At 36.6% G+C, this 14712-nt stretch overlaps 1 pseudogene; it reads left to right on the forward strand.

The window, feature by feature from the left end:
* Positions 1-2719: 2719 nt before the first annotated feature.
* LOC149202272 (3-oxo-Delta(4,5)-steroid 5-beta-reductase-like) lies at positions 2720-6076 on the forward strand (annotated as a pseudogene).
* The last annotated feature ends 8636 nt before the right edge of the window (positions 6077-14712 follow it).

Raw genomic sequence — 14712 nt, forward strand, 5'->3', positions numbered from 1 at the left:
TGGCGAGAAGTCTTCTAAACTCTAGTGCTTTATCCTGAATATTTCCATAAAATTAATTTATTACTTCAATAATAATAATAATATGTACATCATCCCATTCTACCTTCCATAGCCATTGATCCAATAATGATTCAAAATTCTAAAAATAGAAAATGTATGAAAAAAGAAGATATAGGGGTGTTACATCATCCCCCTCCTCCAGTAAACACCATCCTTGGTGTTTCCTCAATTCCATATTTTCTAAAGATAAAGAGGAAATGCCTCTTGCATTTTTTTTCATTTATAAATAGTCTTTTCTGTGCTAAATTGTTTTCACCACATCTCTTTTAGTGATGGCATGATTTCCGAGTAAATTCCACTTTTCTTTCTCAGTTAACGCCTATTTCCTAACATTTTTCTGTACATGTTGAACATGTGGCTTCTATTTTCATGTATGCACCATGGAAAAGGGTCACCAACCTGCACTCAACAAGATTATTAATAAGCACCCAACAATGTCAACATTATCAATATAACATCTCAACAATAACAATGATGTTCTATATTTCACCCTTAACTACTAGTTGTGCCAAGTAATATGGATTTCATCCAATATTTTTATCACAATACTCATGGACATGAAATTTCCAATTTATTTTCATGTCATTTACTCAATATAAATACCATTAAATTCTTAGTTACATACTTTTCTACTTTTTATTGGCCACAACTAGTGACCTATTATATTGTGTATCATTCTATGGTATTTTATTAACATCATAATCTCAGTTGTCCATTTATCCTGACTAAAATGTAGGACCCTATCTCTACCATTTCCAGGGTTGTTATATTCCTGGTCAATTCCACCCTAAAGTGGACTTAGTTAAGTCCATATCAGTTGTTCTTTTATTGGTTGCATACCAGTTCAGAAATACAAGTACTAAACCGCAAAATCATGAGGAAATACAAATACAGAATTCATGAAGTCCACGTACGTAATTCAGGGATTGCTTGGCATACTCATGTTTCATGGGCGAAACAGGAAAAGTAGCTACACAGACTAAGAACATTCATTTTCTCTCACTCCTTTTACTCACGCTTTTTGAGTTTTATAGTTTATTTTGTAATGCCAGTTATTAATGAAAGTTTTGGTTGTTTTCCTTCAGTATATAACCATCAACCTCTTCCCCTTTGCATTTATATTCACATCAAGTGCTTCAATGCTCCTCTTATTAATTAGGGCATATCTCATACATATCTATGCTAAAATTATTTGTCTATAGTCATAATTGTACCATTCAATCATAACTTTTGCATTATGACTAAATTATCCCCTACAAATTTTATTTTTTCATTTCCACTAACCCAAAATATGAATGTTTTGTTTGGATCTCAAACGTGTTCCTATTAAAAAATTATTCATGGAAATCCACCCACATTTCCATTAAGAGAATCATACATAACAACACCCGTTAGGACCAAAGAAATGGCAAAGGAAAACCCTCTAGGTCCATCATGAATCCAATAGTTGTTGCAACTGCAGTAACAAATGAAAAATGAGATGAGGCATCCGAATTGTTTATCTTACTCCAGGAAATTTAATCAACATTTCTAGTTTATCCAATTGAATCACTCCAAATCTCAAACAAATAATGATTTGCAAAGTTTCTAACGAAATAACAACATTTATTTCTAATAACCTACAATTTGAGACCATTTTATCTTTAGGATTAATGATAAATAATATACTCTTTTGTAATTTTTTTTTGAGTCTTTTCCGATTATGTTTTATGTATTTTATATTTTCGCTTCTAATTTTAGCCTTAATTAATTTTATTCTTATCCATTTCTATGTAAGGCTGGCGATTTTTGCATCTCTTCTACATTTATCCTCGAGTACCTTCATGTATTTCCAATTTATGGGGTAGTTAAATTTCCATAATTACGCCATAAGGTGTTTCCCTTTGAAATGAATTGCCCAGTCGTTGCCGTGTCCTATCGTTGACCGTGGATTTGTGGTGTTAGACGATTGAATGAAGTGTGATCGTTGATCCAACACTGATCCAACACTGAACGGTTAATGAGGAAGCGGGACGGACACACCGCCAGCGAGCCATTCGTTTCGCAGCTGACATTTGCTTGTTATAACCATGGTGTAGCAACCAGAGACCCGAAAAAGATACCCGCAATGTATACTTAACGCAGATCCGGCTACCTTGCCCTGTGCAAACCTACCAGTCCATGATCTACACCAAAATGCCCAAGGATCTACCATCCCTGCTGCTTCACCCATATAAATCTCACGATAGCTCGATGTTTATGTCTGTGCTATCACGGCCTTTGCTCAAGTGAATGAATTTGTTGCAGGATTCCAATGCGAGTCTCTGCTCAGCTGTGTTCATTTCTTCACTGCAACGCTATTTCCATTTGGAACTCGCAGCTCATCCTCAGTCAGGTCATTTGGCTCCTTTCTTGGGTAAGAAATGTGAAGAAATCCGTGGAAATTCCAATCATTGCCTCGTTCTTGAAATTGCTTACCTACAATCCATTAGTACGGCATTACAGCACTGTGCTGATAGCCGATAAGTTGGTAGTATGTGATTAGTGGGGAAGATTAAATGAAGTCATGGATTGTGGAATTTTTTGTGCTAATTTTGGATGTATACATTTCTGAAATTGAAATTGATAGTGATGTTTCTTGTCACAGTTTGGTGTGTGGATTAGTGTGCATTTTATCACAATGAACTGGTATTCTTGGTGGATAGGTTCCCTTGGCACTCGCGGGGTAAGTGTTTTAGTTTATAATTGCACATTTATTTTATGTCGATTTAATGGTCCTTTAAAGTCTGATAAATTTGGGGTTACTGGTTCTTTGGGGTTTTAGTATTCTTTCTTCACTATAATACAATTATTTTTAGGGAAATTAATGAAAAGCAGCATTGCAGTAATCTTTCTTCTCGTTTTGCCTCTGTGGATTGCTCTTCGTACTTTTATTATTAAATTATTACATGGATTGCAGATATGTTTTTGCTTCTCAGACAAAGTTCTACAAGAAAATGCCATTTTCTTTCTCCCTGGTCTCCTGGTGATCGGTGAAGGGTTTCGAGACGCGTAGGACTAAAATAAAATATCTCTCACACAAAAGATATAACCATGGTGCAACAACCAGAGACCCGAAAAAGATACCCGCAATGTATACTTAATGCAGAGCCGACGACCTTGCCCTGTGCAAACCTACCAGTCCATGATCTACACCAAAATGCCCAAGGATCTACCATCCCTGCTGCTTCACCCATATAAATCTCACGATAGCTCGATTTTTATGTCTGTGCTGTCGCGCCCATTGCTCAAGTGAATGAATTTGTTGCAGGATTCCAATCCGAGTCTTTGCTCAGCTGTGTTCATTTCTTCACTGCAACGCTAATTCCATTTGGAACTCGCAGCTCATCCTCAGTCAGGTCATTTGGCTCCTTTCTTGGGTAAGAAATGTGAAGAAATCCATGGAAATTCCAATCGTTGCCTCATTCTTTAAATTGCTTACCTACAATCCATTAGTACGTCATTACAACATTGCGCTGATAGCCGATAAGTTGGTAGTATGTGATTAGTGGGGAAGATTAAATGAAGTCATGGATTATGGAATTTTTTGTGCTAATTTTGCTTGTATACATTTCTGAAATTGAAATTGATAGTGATGTTTCTTGTCCCAGTTTGGTGTGTGGATTAGTGTGCATTTTATCACAATGAGCTGATATTCTTGGTGGACAGGTTCCATTGGCACTCGTGGGGTAAGTGTTTTAGTTTATAATTGCACATTTATTTTATGTCGATTTAATGGTCCTTTAAAGTCTGATAAATTTGGGGTTACTGGTTCTTTGGGGTTTTAGTATTCTTTCTTCACTATAATATAGTTATTTTTAGGGAAATTAATGAAAAGCAGCGTTGCAGTAATCTTTCTTCTCGTTTTGCCTCTGTGGATTGCTCTTCGTACTTTTATTATTAAATTATTACATGGATTGCAGATATGTTTTCGCTTTTGAGACAAAGTTCTACAAGCAAATGCCATTTTCTTTCTCCCTGGTCTCCTGGTGATCGGTGAAGGGTTTCGAGACGCGTAGGACTAAAATAAAATATCTCTCACACAGCCGAAAAAATATTCACTAATGATAATGTGCTTCTTTCCTTTCCTGTAATTCTTACGATTCTTAGTTTAGGTTTATTACACCGTTACAGCTAAAGACTGCTCTCTTTTTTCTCCTGTAATTATTTAGGATTTTAGGGTTAGGTTACTACACTGAGAGAGCCATTTCTGTACATGGTGGGGTTGGGTTTAGGGTCCATTGAATATCGACATTAGCACAGACTCCTGTAAGGCAAGCTTAATATCCATGCCAGGTTGCATATGTTGAGTTCACACAAATTGAGGTGGTCTATAAGGTCAGGGTGAAGGATTCATCAACACTCGCTGTGTTTATGGGTGAGTGGATTTGAAAGTAGATTGCATTGAATACTGACATTAACACATCCATCTAAACCTGAGCACGAATTGAGCTACTCTACTGGGTGAGGATAAATGATTAATCGAACATTTATTGAGGTGCTGGTCTGGGCTAAGTTAATGAATTGATCAAACACTTTCTTTTAATATATAGGTGCATTCAAGGTACAGTGCACTGAATATGAACATTAACACAAATCCATTTAAACCTGGTCTGATATGTATAGCTGGGTTGTGAAGCTAGGCAGCATATCTCGACAACATAGAAATGGTCATGTATTAAATCTGAATATGCATATTTGGCTTCGTAATCTCGATGTGTTTCTCAAAGCCATGTTTGGATGCGTTAAATGATAAGAATTTTGCTGCATTTGGAATTGTTGCTCTTGCTTCATTATATTGCATTGTGGATTGCTATTTTGGTAACTCGTAACTCTTTCAATGCAGAGAAAATTCCAAACCAATGGTGAAAGCTCCAGAGATAAATCTGGGAGGCAGCAGGGAGCGGCGTTGGTCATAGGGGTAACAGGAATTGTAGGAAATTGCTTGGCAGAAATATTGCCATTATCTGACACAACTGGTGGACCTTGAAAAGTTTATGGAGCTGCTAGGAGGCCTAAGCCAGATTGGTCTCCAGATAGTCCAGTGGAATACGTTCAATGTGATGTTTTAGATAAAGAGAAAACTTTAGAAAAGATCTCATCATTGAAGGATGTCACTCATCTCTTTTGGGTTGTTTGGGTTAGCAGAGAGAGAGAGGAGCAGAACTATGAGGACAATGGAAGAATGTTGAGTAATGTGTTAGATTCCCTCCTGCCGTACAAAGAATTTACAGCACATATGTCTTCAGACTGGAGGGAAACACTACACTGGTCCATTTGATGCAGTGGCCATGAATCGTAAATATCAGCCTCACGAGGCACCCTTTCACGAAGAGCTACCTAGGCTACCTGTGCCCAATTTCTACTACACTCTCGAGGATATTGTATTTGAGGCTGCAAAGAAGAAAGAAGGATTAACTTGGTCCATTCACCATCCGACATGCATATTTGGCTTCTCTCCTTGGAGCTTGATGAATGTTTTAGGCACACTTTGTGTTTACGCTGCCATTTGCAAACATGAGGGGTTGCCTTTCAAGTACCCAGGGAACATAATTTCGTGGGAACAGTTTATGGATGCATCTGATGCAGAATTAATTACAGAACAAGAAATTTGGGTTGCCACAGATCCTTATGCCAAGAACCAGGCCTTTAATTGTGCTAATGGAGATGTGTATAAATGGAAACACCTCTGGGAATACTCGCAGAGAAATTTGATCTGGAACCCTTACCATATGAGGGTGAAGGCTTCAGTTTGGCTGAGGCGATGAAAGACAAAAATCTGGTTTGGGATGCCATTGTCAATGAAAATAAGCTCCGCCCAACAAAGATCAAAGAAGTTGGAAACTGGTGGTTTGCAGATTTAATACTAAATCCACCTTGGGGAGCTGTACTTGGCATGAATAAGAGTAAAGAGTATGGTTTCTTTGGGTTTCGAAACATAGAAACTTCCATGGGGCAATGGATTGACAAAATCAGGTCATCTAATATTGTTCCCTAGGTTTGATTGATCCCATTGTCTTGAATTAAAACCAAGCGGAGGGCTTACTTCACTGTTCATTCAGAACTTGCTTTTGTGATTCAACTTTCAAATTGTGCAGTGGAGGATTCAGGATAGTTATGCTATATTTTGAAAGTTCTAGTTGGAGGTGTTGATAATCACAGAGCATATTTCCAGAGGAATGTATTTTTGTCAGGTTGAAGTATAGTTTGTGACACTGGTTTGAAAATTGCTTGATATTTGGCGTGTTGTAACTTTGAAATGGAATTCCAGAAAGAGCTGAATCTCCAGTATATTATTTCATCCAATTTTTCAAGCCATTTAGTTATGTTACTAAAATCGAGCATTGGCAATCGCCATCTTACAGGATCATTGATGTGTATCGTCTTAATCTTTATCAAATTGTGTTGCAAATTCAAGTTGATTCTATTATTCCATCCAATTTTTCAAGCCATTGAGTTCTGGTACTAATATCGAGCATTGATAATCGCCATCTTACAGGATCGTTGATGTGTATCGTCGTAATCTTTATCAAATTGTGTAAGCTGTCAACATTGAGCGTCTAGAGCAATTAGTGCAAATTCAAGTTGAGGTATGATGGTTATCTACCAAATACTCTTTGTTCTTTGTGTACGGTGGAGGATATGGAGTATTTCTTGAAACCACTAATTTTTACTCTAAATATGTTACTTTGATTTCATATTTCTAGATTCCTGTTTTGATATATTTCCTGATTACTTTATTATCAATGAACGAACATATGCAGTCACTAGAATATAGGCTTATACAATATAATTAAACTATTTCATCACCATAAATTATAAATTTAAAATGCACACTTAAACTTGCAAATAGATTTGGACAAACTGGAAAGTAATATAATCCATAACAAAAGAACATTAATTCAGCATAATCACAAGTTATGAACACTTCATTTTTAGGAAGTATCTACTAACTGATTGTCAAAAAGGTACACTACACCAAACCATAGGCTCCCTGTTGCACCAGCTCTCATTGCAATAGAGGCCAACCCCTAAGCTAAAACTATGAATCCACAAGGGTGATTTACCTATGGTTAACTTTAACTCTCTTCACATAGTTCAATTTCTCTGCTCACAAACAATTTTTCATCTACAATAGCCCCAATCCATAGTAATTTTTCATGTTAGCTTGTAATCCAAGGAATGGGGTCAGGGTTACTAATCAACAATCCATTACGCTAATCCAATTTCATTTCGGGCTCCAACATAGCATGGCCAAGAATTTTCACTGTTGGAATTCCAAATATTTTGAGTTGTAGAAAACTTTCAGAATGATAACAATCATCATTACAAATAGTCTTCATTACATTTATAAATATTACACTATAACTAACATACCAAGTGCCCAAGGGTTTCTCAAAACTCTGAATCTATTTATGCATTTCAAGCAACAAGAGATAGCGGTCTCACCAAGAATTGTATCATTGAATTCTGGTGAAAAAAGAAAAAAACATAAAACTATTAAAGTTCACCTTTATATTAATATTCAATGTTTCGATTACAAATTATGTTCGTTCATCTTATAGTTATTCATTATATACACATTTACATCATTGGTTGAGGGATTGGAATTGACATATTACAATTGCAATGCCTCCAACCTCTTAATTAGGGCACTGTTATACAATACCATTCAATGCCATGTCAGAATCTTCTCTAATGGTTAGTTTTGCAACCATGGTTAGTTTTGGCTGCAAACTAACTTATTTACTAGTTTTGTTTTAAAATAACTAAATGGCAAGTCTATCATTTTGGTCTTCTTAATATATTGCAACTTTTGTTTTGAATATTATTATCTTCGATGAGGAAAAAAACAACATTGTGTTAGAAGTAGCTCCTTGACTGTGAATAGAATGTTTGTATTTACTTCCTATTTTATAATACCAAGTAGGTGCTTTATGTTTTTTTTTTTGTAATTTTTATGATATTTGTAGATGAGAGCTAATTGATTATTTGAAATTTCATTTAGATTAACATTTAGCTTTTTGTAATTTGGACAATTCTAGGATTCTGAAACAAACAAAGAAGGGGACCGAAATACCAGGAGCGAAGAAACCGTGAACCCTTGGACGGAGATGGCAATGGCGATGCTGCCGAGAACGGGATCGCAAGTTCGTCCCGGGGTCGAAGTTGGCAATGGCAGATGTTGTATGGGAACTTCGGGCCAGTCCAGAAGAGCTGCCTCGAGGGTTTTCCATTCATTGCAGAAAAATGTTCTGGGATCGCCAGTCGAACAATCGCTGTTAGGTCGGAAAGAACGTAAGAGTGTTGTCACGGTCCAGTGCTCTGTTCTTGCTGACGTTGCCAAAGAGATCGCGGGTGCTCGCATTGGCTCTGGAGCAGCTACGCTCTCTGCGATTCGAGCCCTCGCCGAACATCTTGCTCGCAATGAACCACAAGTCCTCCGGCCCAGTCGTCCCTGTTACCCATGGTTTTTCTGTAACATTTTTTTCACTGTAATAACAGGGGGCAAAGGAGCCGATCCGAGGAGTGATGCCACCAAGGCTAGGCAGAGGAAGACCAGAAACACCGGCGCCTGCGATGTCAAGAAAGGGAGAAGGCTCGGACACGGGAACGATAAGAGCCCGAATGCAGCAGATCTGCCCCCTTACACAACAGATCAGGCAAAATCCGGTAGGGATTACATCGACCCGGAAGCGGCAAACAAAGAAAGGGACCTGCATGCAGCAGATCTATCCTCTCCCATAATAGATCGGGCCAAATATGGCAGATCTGGGATGGATCTATCTGATCTGTCCAGATCCAGGCAGAAGATAGGTGGGAACCCGCCAGATCTAAAAACCAAACCCATAAAATCGGACCTGGATAAGGCAGACTCAGTGGATCTGAAGGCATCCTCATCAGATCTATGGTTCCAAATCTTTATAAAGCCCCCCTCTGGGAAATCAACCCCAATCTGGGTTCAAGCTTCAGACAAAGTCTCAAAACTGAAGAAAATCATTGCCAATCACATTGGCCTTCCGGAAGGATACCAACATCTGCTCTCAGAAGGCAGATCGATACAAGATCACTGGACAATAGGCCACTACAACATTAAGCCAGGATCTAACATTATAGTCAACATGAGGCTTCGGGGAGGTGCAGCAGCCAGCGGATCACAGATTCCAGGCTCTTTTCGTGATGGGTCCAATTCAAAGAATACAGGCTCCTTCAAGGACGCGGTGAACGGTAAAGGGGAAAACATTCAACCCAAACCAGCACCAGCACCAGAACTACCAGGTCCCTATATTGTGGAACAAACACTGGAATCTCCAACGATCCAAGTAACTTCACCGGAGGTAACTAGTCTACACACTGATCTAGCCACTCATGCTGTTATATGTAGATTTAATGGGTTCTGGCCAAAATCAGATGCCCTGCATCACTGGATCCTCTCAACATGGTCACCTGACTGTGAAATTCATCTATGCTCAAAGGGTTTCTTCATAGTTCGCTTTACAACAGAACAAGAACGTGACAACATTATCAATCAGGGGCCATGGTTTTGGGGAAAGGCTGGCCTCTTCACCATCCCCTGGTTTCCTGAATTTGATGCAAATACTATGAAAGTAACAACAGTTCCTGTTTGGGTGAGACTGCATAACCTCCCTCTACATTTCTGGCACTACAAAGTTTTATCAGCCATTGGAAATTCTTTGGGGAAATTCCTTAAAACAGATGAAGAAAGAATTAACCAAGGAATATTCACCTATGCTAGACTATGTGTAGAAGTGGATCTAAGTCTGGGGCTACCTGATCACATCACATTGAACTATGATAATTCGCAGAGAATACAACCGCTTGATTATGAAAATACAACATTCAGGTGCCTTAGATGCATGCAAACAGGGCATCTTCAAAACACCTGCCCTCTAGGCAAGAAGGACCCCAAAGTGAACAAGAAACAACCAAAAAAGCCGAATGGATGGCAGCACACCGATTGGAGGGAAAAAGAGGATATGCAGACGCCAGAGCATACAGTGAACCAAGAGGAACCTGATACAAATATGGAACAGAACGACACACAGGAAGAAAAAGCACCAGACCCTCAAATGGAGGACCTTATTCAGCAGCAGAAAATTCCACAGCTGGAATTCAGTGGCAATAAAAGAACTCATGGATCTGAAGGATCAGAATATGACAAAGAATTTCCAGTGAACATACAAGAGCACCCGCAGGCCATCATTGTTCCCCCTCCTGACTCACAGGGTTGGCGTAGGGTGGAAAAGAAGAAGGGCAGAAAAGTATAGGCCCGATGTTTTTGTAAATTTTTTTTTTTTTTTTTTTTTTTTTCAGTTTTGTCCTAACCATGTACAACTATCTTGCATATGCTCTAAGCATCTTCAAAATGTAATTTATTTCAACATGAATATAAATTACGACTTTTACTACGGGAAAAAAAAGCTTCTTCGTAATTTTGATGGTGTTTGTAAATCAGATCGAATTGATTATGTCAAACTAAATTATGATCAAACAATAAGTTTAGTTTCTTTGAATTCAATACTTGGAACCCCACTATTGAATGATCACATCTAGCAATATCTTGATAATATCTACAAAGTCTTGTAGACCACGCTCATTGAAGCCCATTATTGGTCTTTGTGTATTCTACTCAGTTATGCAATCTAGGTCAAAAGTAATGGAGTGCAAGATTGAATTATTGTTAATACTATACACATTAAATTTGAAGTTATCATATTGATTTGGAGTTATGAACTTTAAAATTAACTAAATACTATACACATTAAATTGCATGTTATCATATTGATGTGGAGTTATGAACTTTAAAATTAACTAACTTTTAAATTCGATTTTTTTAAAATAATTATGGAGTATGTCTTGCCATTATGTTAGACAAACATCATAATGATTTCCAAGATGTTATTTATCATATTGAGCCCAAGAAAACAAGTAATGAGAACTTTTGACATAGGGTAAGGGTGGGTTTTTGTTTTAGCTTCAACCACCTTTTTGAAGTGTGGTAAGAGTGGTTTTCTTTTCTGCTTCAACTACCTTATTTAAGTGTACAAATTTTGAAAATCTAGTTACTTTGAAACTTTTACATCATTTCAATAAGGCCGCGTGTTTATGACATAGAAATAGAATTCTTAGTATTAAATATTCAAAGACATTTTTGCAAACATCTTAAATTTGTCAACCAATAATCTAGGTATGTTCAAGTAGATAAAACACTAAAATACTTATACAACCTTTACGGCATGATCTAATTAAGCATATATGAAAAATACATTTATTAATAGCCAATATATAACAACACATTCAAATCCTAAGTTTCATTTAAGGCATACCAAATCACTCAACATTTCATCTTCACTATCCCAATAAATCACTGTATCAAACCAATCATGAAATTAAGAAAACATTGGTACAGCCCTTTATCACAATATGAATATAAAGTACAACATCCTATCTTTTCCAATGTTGGCATATCAAGTTCTTCCTCTTTATCTCAATCCAGGACTTCTCCAAAGCATCCTAGACTCTAGTAAGAGAATCCACATTCACTACAAACCTCAACCAACAAGAATGTTTAGCAAGACATCTCCTTAAATGAGGAGCTTATAGCCCACTTGCTTCACCAACATGGATCATATACATAATTAAATTCAAATCCATGTTTATTTGTCTCATTTAGAGGTCCAAGTTCTTCTAATCATTGCAAGGCATGTTCCAACATTTCAATGCTAAGTGCAAACTTCTATGTGCCATGGTCTTCTACAAGCATGCACGATTGAAATGTCATCCAATTACACACTCATGTCTAGTGTAACTTGTCTATGAAAGTGTATGTCTTGATGAGTGCTTAACAATGGCCAATTCACTATGTGAGGTGTCAATCACCAAAACTATTTGTGCATAACCCTATCAAGAATTAAAATCAGATTGTCAATTTCTTCATCTATCCCTCTCTTTTAAATATAGAGCACATCCAACCACTCATAATTATGAGGCATATGGTTGAGATAAGTGATGAAGTTGTTGGTTCTAATTGTCCAAAAAAATGGCTTCTAATTGTATATCCAAAAGCAATGTTCAATCCAATCAACAAACTCCCTTTTAGTTTGGGTTGAGGATTATTTAATAGAGTATATTCCATGTCTAATACATTCTCGACACTTCCATTCTAGTGATTTTGATGAAAGAACAATTATTTATATTTTGTAATCAACTAGTGAGAATGTGAAGAGATCTCTCTCCTTCATCTTATCACTTACTCTACAGTTTTCTTCTTTTATATCCTCTTATCAATAATGGCTTGCACAAATGTTCTCTTTTCTTAGACATCCTAAATGGCTATCCAATTTGATAGTGTATGCAACTAACCAGGGTGTGGCATCAAGGTGAATAGTATGAGCTAAAGCTACTCTTAAAACTTAGTCCAACATTGTCACACCCACCATTAGTTTTATGTTTGAAGCTTTATCATGTATAAACTATTTCCAATCCTCCCTCTTTCACATAGATAAGATAAAAAAATAAATACACAATCAATTATTGAGGGAGTTAGAAAACATTTAACATATGTTCAATTGCATCCAACATACAACAAAAGAAATTAAAACCTAAATTGTTTTCTTAATCTTTATTTTCCTTGATAATTAACAAGGAATTGAGAATATATAATTGCTTATAAAGAAACATAAGAAATGAATTTTATCTGCCCATTGTCGTCCTCATACAATGTATTGCCCACATTTACTAGAATATTCCCTTATTTCCAAGTTGATTTTATCCAAATAGATAGGACAACATTCCATTGTCAATGGTGTATAAATGAATTGAATTTTATGCAAAGGGAGATAATTTTTAAATAATGACACAATCAAGCAAGAAAGTTGTTTTTCTTTTAAGGTGTATTGTTTGTCAATATTTCTTCTTTATGAGTTGGTGTAGAATAAGGTTGCTACACAGAACATTGAGGAGGGAAATATGGCTTACAAGTGATAATGCTTACTATTAAATCCACATGGTTTCAATTCCTAACACAACAAATTCCAATTTCAAGTCGAATGAATCCACGTGAAATATAAGTGAAAAAGAGTGGATTTCATCCATCAATTGAATAATTATCTATGATGAATATTTCCCACATGTTTCCCATAAGGCCCAATGACTTTGGAACAGGAAAATTGCTATATATGATTAATCCAACACTTTAAAAATTGGATTGGAATGAAAACTAGGGAAACACCTTTTTCATTATAACCTCTAATCATAGGATTCATAATGAATTAGACAGTGGGTGTCTTTTCATTGTTGATGTTTATCAATTTCCAATGGAGATTGAAATTCTAAGTGAAACAATCAAAACTATCACTAGGGTATGAGTTCTCTCCATTAAAATAACCACAAGAAACAATTGACTATGAATAAGAGTAATATATCAAGAAAATATAAATGATTCTCACCTCACATAAAAATCAATTACATAATGGACACAACGATTTTAACTTGGAAACCCAAATGAGAAAATCAACTTTGAATGGTTGCTGAGTTTTTCATTTATACAATCTTTAGTTACAACACAAACCATGCCTCTATGGGCATATTCCCTTCCTTGGCTCTATTTTTCCCTCAAGGGAAACTACTTCTAAAACCATGTTCTCACAAGGTGTGGCGTTGTTTCTTTTATGAGCTCCCTTTTTCATACTATTCGACTCAAACTTGTTATTCTAAGTTCTCCTTTAGATACATGATGATATTGCCTCACAACACTCCTTAGATGCCTCAACAATGGTATACAACTTCTTTTTAACATAGATGATGCATGCACTACCAATTAGTCCACTATGTTTTCATTACAGATGATCATGGTACTCTAGTTTAGATTATTTACTTCAATTGATATGCTCTCATGTATGGGTTTCATACTCAGACATGGTATTATAAATTATAAGCTTGTTATGAATATAGTAAACATTAAGTGTCATATAATAATATTTCAAAACATTAACAATATTTTTATTTGCCCTGTTGTATCATGGGGGACATAATTTTCCTTTAGATATGTAACATATCCAACCCCAAGGGTCATGTTATGGAGGTAGAGTATCAATTTTTATATTTTTCTTTTCTTTTTGGACCGTCTCCAATCTTTTTCTTTTAGATCATCCTCCTCTTCTACTCATCAAGAGCTTTCCAATGATATAACTTTTTCAATTTCAACTATGGGCATAATGTTATTACCATCAGAAGAATTACCACTCTACGCCATGTTAGCATCCATATAGCTAACACATGGCAATCATGTGCCTATGTGCCATTCCATACTACACCATGTCATATGAACACATTGTTGACGTGGTGGTGCTATTCCCACATGTCTCCACCACATTGTGCCACCTCCATAGGAGAGGCATGTCAATTGACAGACCACATTTGGATCCAATTTTTTCATAAAAGTTCCAGATGTTCAGTGATCCATATACATTCTAATTGTTATGATCCTTACACCTTAGAGATGATAAGAAACCAATAATTACGCCGTAAGGCGTTTCCCTTTGAAATGAATTGCCCCAGCCGTCGTCGTGTCCTATTGTTGACCGTGGATTTGTGGTGTTAGATGATTGAATG

Source organism: Pinus tabuliformis, chromosome 2_1, assembly GCF_031772625.1.
Source record: "Pinus tabuliformis cultivar Carrire ecotype Pingquan chromosome 2_1, CPIR1, whole genome shotgun sequence".
Classification (NCBI taxonomy): domain Eukaryota; kingdom Viridiplantae; phylum Streptophyta; class Pinopsida; order Pinales; family Pinaceae; genus Pinus; species Pinus tabuliformis.